This window comes from Ooceraea biroi, chromosome 4 (genome assembly GCF_003672135.1).
Source record: "Ooceraea biroi isolate clonal line C1 chromosome 4, Obir_v5.4, whole genome shotgun sequence".
Classification (NCBI taxonomy): Eukaryota; Metazoa; Arthropoda; class Insecta; order Hymenoptera; family Formicidae; genus Ooceraea; species Ooceraea biroi.
In genome coordinates this window covers 1089867-1096535 of record NC_039509.1, presented here as the reverse complement: position 1 = coordinate 1096535, position 6669 = coordinate 1089867, and positions in this window count along the sequence as shown.

Sequence of the window (6669 nt, the reverse complement as noted above, 5' to 3'; positions counted from 1 at the left end):
CAGAGCTTTTATAGACGTGTAGCGGTACACGGTGGAGTACGGTGGTACATGGTGGGGTTGGCTGATCAACGCGCCCTCAGGATGCGCACCTGCGTCGGTGACGGCGAACTTTGTGTGAGGTAGGGCGATGACGATGGTATGAAAACAATCGTCGTGGGTGGGATTTAATTGGAAATTTACTATAACGCAAGGATTTTGTCGCGCTAGTCCCGGTTACCTATCGAAAGCGCGTTTAATCCGGAGACATCGAATGATAGTTAAAAATGGGCTATCAGTGCGCATCGCATACTTGGTAATGAAATTAATTGAAGAAGTTTATTCATAGATCCACTTTGCCACTATGATTTAAAGCAACTTTTTTTTTGTACGTAGTTTTATCCGCAGTTTAATTGGTATGCGTCCTCTTACATTTAGAAAAAGCTTCATTAATATATCTGATTTAATATCCTGCATATTTAACATCCTGCATTTTTAATTTCAGTTCAAATGAATATTGTACAACGCTCATATTCTTTTATCTGTGAATCCTTTGACCAATTTCTGTTAAATATTTCTTCTACAAGCAGGTATGACATAAGTTCCGAGAAAATACGTTGTATCGATTAAGGTTTTAATTGCATTTTGTGCAGTAGAAATTAGGAAAGAGTTCATTTTTCCTGATCTCTTTCGTTTTCAATTTATATGTTTAAGATTTCATTTTCATCTTTTTCATCTTTCGACATATATATATTAGTTTTTGCGACATAATTGCATCTTTAGGGCTTGATGTTACATCAACGCTTTACAACATACGTAATATAATAATGCACTCGATGTAATATCGAATTGGGACATCGCAATAATCCGACAACGTAGAAAAGTACAATATGTTCTAAAAACATTACAGCCAGTTAGTTTATTGTTCACGTATTGCTAGTGTAAATGCCTGTAACTTGTCCAGATATCGCGCTCACGGGCCATGTGGCTGCAGATAATGATTGCTCTCAAGACACGTAATTAGATATCATCGAGCGATACGACGTAGTGTCTCGCGCCAAGTGCAACAAATTCGCTATAAATAAAATTTGTCCACGGAAATTATTGTATTTTATACCAACGCGAGAATGCATTTCAGAAAATAATTGATTGTAATTTCTAAATTGCACAAGCGATGTAATAGTAGAGAACATTTCACACCTCGTAGTTGTGCGATAAATAATATGCGTTAAACAAAATTCTCTGTATGAGAAATATTGTAGGCAGGCAAGAGCGCATTTTGATGAGTAATTGATCGTAATTTCGGAATTGTAGGGAAGGGGGTTTTTCGCGCCAGGCACGCCGGAAACGCGCAACAAGTTTCCAGGGATAACTGTAGATTACATTGAGGGAGGAGGGTGAGCCTTGGCGCGAACCGGCATGCCTGCAAGTGATATAGGTATCGCGTGGCGCGGGCATGTGGCTGTAAGTAGTTACGCACATTCGCAGTCAGACCGCACGGCACATAAAGACAAGTGCCAGCGCATCTGGCACCTGTGGATCGAATGAAGAAGGGTGCGATGTCATAATGAGCATTTCCGTAATAGTCGCGTAATTATATTCGCAATTTGCAGCTAGCTGCGCCAATCGTGAGACACGTAAAAGGGGCAAGTGAATGGAGTGTTGATTCTGTCGGAGATGTAACATTTTTCACTCCAGTTAACTTTGGCAAATTTTCTGCGGATCATTTTATATAATTATCTGTTAATATATTTTATTATATAGTTACCGAAAATTATTTTTGGTTCTCGCACCGAGTGAACTGCCGTTCAGCCAATTCTCATTTCTTAGAACGTGAATTGAGAACATTGAATTCCGAATTTTTTGAAGTATTAAAACGTGTCGTAAGTGTATATCGAAAAGTTCAATATCTCTCCACGGAAGAATGATGTTGAGGAACAACAACGTCGTATCATCCATTCGATGGGTGTTTCATCATGGAGGCGAGTGGGTTCGCTCGCACCAGTCGTAAAACCTGAGTCATCAGGAGGAGAAAGAGTGGCAAGTTGCTTTCGCTGTCAATTACTTTAACGGTCCTTTACATAGGAAGGCAATAAACGGGTGATACTCCGATGATTTGATTTAATTTAACGCGCACGGAGAAGCGTTACCGAAATACTGTGACATTTAAATTCGTTCCGTTGTGCCGCTTTCGTCACTTCGCGTTCACGTTTAATATAATTTTATGGCATGAAGTTCATGGCGCGAAATTCGTGGGGTTCGTACGCTGTAACGCTCTCGTCTCTGTAAGCGATACAGGAATTAGTCGAGTCGAATGTTTCTACTGTAACATTTAAAATCCCCAGCGAACAACGGCATTATGCATGATTATGTCTCGATTACACATCACTTGGAGCCGCATTTCTTCGAGAGATATGGGAAATGTGAGCGACATCTCAATCTGTTGATACAAAACGTCTAAATTCTTAATGAAATTCTCGAGAGTAAAAAATGCGAAGATCGAGGATGTAATAATAACTGGACGAAATTCTTTGTGCTTATGAGCTCGTCGTGCTTCTTATAATATGCTTATAATCTCAGACGAGTAAAATTCTCCGCTACTCTGATATTAAATGGCTCGACGAGTCTCGGAAAAAATTTCCTTGGAATCAAAAGCAATATGCCGAGTCGTTAGGCTCGCAGGAAGCGCTCCATTTAACAGAAATATGCCAGCCTCTCGGGCACGTCTCCAGATTTCCGTGATAATGAGTACGATTTCTTCAAACCGGAGATGGAAACATAATTCGACCGAATGTAATAAGGCCTGCAACCAAGGTTGCAACCTGCACACGAAGATACACGCGCACTTATATGTTTATCCGTGCTATATACTTGACGTTAAGCAATTCTTTGTCGCGTTGATGAGAACAGCGGCTTTAACTCGAAAAGTTTGGGTGCGCGGAAGTAATTCCGGATTATTATTATTCTCTCGCCCGGGTGATCAGAATATTCATGAGATTAATTAGACAGTTCATTATCGACACGTAACTCATCACCATTCTGTAGTTTCATGTAACTTGTAACAACCGAAGAGATCGTGATGAAACATTTGCACAGTTAATACGCGCGTTCTCCATAATTCATTTCTGTTGGTATATCGCGTGTACTTAAGAAACTTCACTTAATTAACTATTAAATAATTAGCTTCAATTATCACCCTGTATAATAGCAAAAACTGCTATTACATTTATGGATCATTGCTAAATACATACATGTCACCAAATATAATTATGATATGTAAATTATTAATACTACCGACACTTTTGTCGCAAATAGCACGATCCAATTATAGTTTTGACATCTGTTTTTCTGTAGGACGAGAGTAAGACACAATCCAATAATTAATACAGTTTACAATAACGTGCAATACCGGACACTTTTCCGATATTTTCTACACGATGAATACATGACAATGCAGAATGATCCTCATTGAGCGAGGATTGTCGGATGTCGCGTAGATCATGGAATGATCCGCACAAATACGGATAATTGTCGTTGAATCAGGATTTCGAAAACGAAAATGACGCGGGAAAATACGCACGTCGTGTACACGCCGTATACGCAAGGCACAGGCCATTTCACTGCAACGTTCGATATGCGCTTGCAATAAAAAAGGGGAACAAACGGGCCGCGTAAAATGTACAGCGTGCCGATTCCGTGGGTGGCGCGTTTCGCCGCCGTTAATATTCTATTTTCGCAATCGTGCGGATTTAAGCTCCTTCACGCGCGCATGTCGCGGTGCGGTAAATTCGGCCTCGTGACGTCGCGCGCATTACGAGAGCTCATCCCTTGGCAAATGTGCTGTCAAAAGGCCTCGGACGAGGCGATTTTACGGAGCTTAACGAATTGCAAAAACGCTCTGATCTGTGTAGAATCTGCGCGTCGAACCGCCGGAAGGGATCTCGCACTTCCGTGGAGCATCGTGTTTGCGCGTTTCTCTGAGGCAGGATATTAAGCGCAAATTGGCTCTTTTATTCCTGCCCACGCAGTTAATAGGATCTTAAAGTTGCGGATGTTTTGAAAAATTCTCGGGATGCACACTGTCGGAGAGTCTGTAATAAGCGAAATGTAATATCGTAGATATTATAGACCTTATAACCCAATTATAGCTCACGCAGAATAATGCAATATTGTCACGATGCTGCAGTAAAGTGGAGCTGTTGTAAAAGGTAAACAAAAAATACAAAATAATAAATAACATACTTTTGTCGAATACGAAGCGAAAATACGTAAAATACTACTCCAAGCAAACATTTTTCAATTTAATAGGAGTCTGTATTAGTCATACGATATAGTGAGGTACAATAGGAGACAGTTTATTGAAGTTTTATTCGTGGGATTTTAATTAACTGTGAAACGTGAACCATCTATCGCATACCTAAAATCCACTTTTAATCGTTGAAATTTGAGAATAAACGTTTCACATGACTATGTTTGAACGTTTCATAAATGCGCGATCTTTAGAAAGTTTTTTCTATTTTCTTTCCAAATATAAAAAAACAGAACGAGCAATCCAGAAAATTTATGTAATTTCTTATCTAAATATCTAAATCTCTCGTGCTTTTATTTCGTATTGTTTCTTTCGTATTGATAATGATTTTCATTTTTCAACAATGAAGGAAAGAAATAACGGCAATGCTTATCATGTAAATATACACACTACACCAATCCCACACATTTAGCAAAAGCATATATACGCGTACTTTCCAAAGAGTCCATTCATTAAAGAACTAAACAAACTTTCGATTTTAATAATCAGCAGTCGCTTGCGTCACGCTGAACTAATTAACAGCAAAGTCCAAGATATGCAATAGCTCGTATAGCATTGATACTGAATAAATTGTGATCGATTGACAAATCAGTCAGATACGATCAGCCGCAGGAAGGCCGATATCCATCACTCGCGAATTCTGATTACTATCGTTATTTATCACCTCCGATGTAATCTGACATCGGCGTATTCAAGGCTTAATTAAGCGCGATATTACATATCAGTGACGTGCGGAGCCGCTTTCTTCATTTATACCTTGCGCTCATCGCTTTCTCTCCGTGATTTTTTCACAGATCTGTATGATATTAACTGACTGACTGTGTCAGTCTACTTCTTCTTATTTCCATTATACGATAATACGAACGTGAGATCAGATATGCAGAGTGAAAAACGATGTCTCGAGCTTTCGGCAGCTTCTGTATTACCCCTGTGAATGTATCGCACGGGTCGCGCTGGAACATGTGGTGAATGCAAATGACGGAAATGAGAAGTCCGAGAATGTTCTATGACAATGACGTGTAAGGGCAAAGCATTAAAAAACGCGCCTTGCGAGTCAGAAAATCAATAATTTGAAACATGAAATGTACAAAGTGTGATTCGCGTATCCAGAATCTTTATCGTATCATGGCTATTCCATATATAATTTTTTTTCTTATGAAACTATATTGACCATGACAACATATTTTCGCTATGAAAGTATCGTTATCCAAAATGTTTTTATCACGAAAAGAATTCTCAAAAACTAACATTTTGTTTATCCTAACGTAGCTGTGTGGATGCGCTTGCTTCCGGCCGTTTTCAATCTGCGTCCAGTTTCGAGTTTCGCCGATATTTCGCGGAAGTCAAAGTCGACAATTAAAGCGCGCTGTGTAAGTAAAAACATTGCAATGTATGAAACCTAGTTGCAAGTTATATCCTCTGCACGTTTATAACTACTATCTAGACACCGTGGGTGGTTTTTTACGTTCGGATTCATTTTTACTGCGTGCAAAACAGTGTGAAAAATTAGCAGACTTTATGCTACCCTGAATGTCACCTTGTAGTTGCAGCATTTAATGTATTTAACTGTATTTAACTGTAGCTGATTATACATTTTCCAATACTTTCTTTTCATTCGCAAAATTATCAGACAAAAATTATTGCAATGATTGTAAATAACAATTAAACTAACAAGACTGACTAATTAACGTACAAAGAAGTGCAAATTTAAAACTGCGCAAATTTAAAAAAAGGTTTCTGCGTTAGACATAATATTCTTAGCCAACTCGGTCTATAAATAACAATGAGTCTCACATTGCATTTAGTTTTTACATTTCCTTTCTTTCTTATTTGTTTCATTCGCTTTCTCCGAGACGTTATATTCATATTATCTTAAATATGCAAAACGTAAAAAATGTAATGCGTAACAGAAAAATATTGCGTCATTATAAATTGTATTAATTATCAGATTGTGCATTATTCTTGTACTACAGAAAAAAGATATCAAAATTACAGATACAGATATCAAAATTATTATGAAAAACATTAAAAGATAGAAAAAATATATAGGAGATTATTTTTTATATATATTACATATATTGTGGGATATGGTAAAAAAGTTAATTGATCAAATATCATTTTTTTCATTGTATTTTAAATAATTTATATTTTAAATTATTGTATTATTACTGTAGTATCGAGATAAAACGATAATAATCCAAGCCCTCTCCTAAATCTTGTCGAAAGTTTTGCAGTCCTAAGCTACAGTAAATTCCTGCGATAACTGCAATAATGTTACAGCCACTGATAAGTCTTCTCTCTGGAGCTCTCTGGACTCTGATAACGTGAAACGTTACCATAGGATGGTGGAATATGGCTAGTATGATAGAATGGTTACGCGCGTA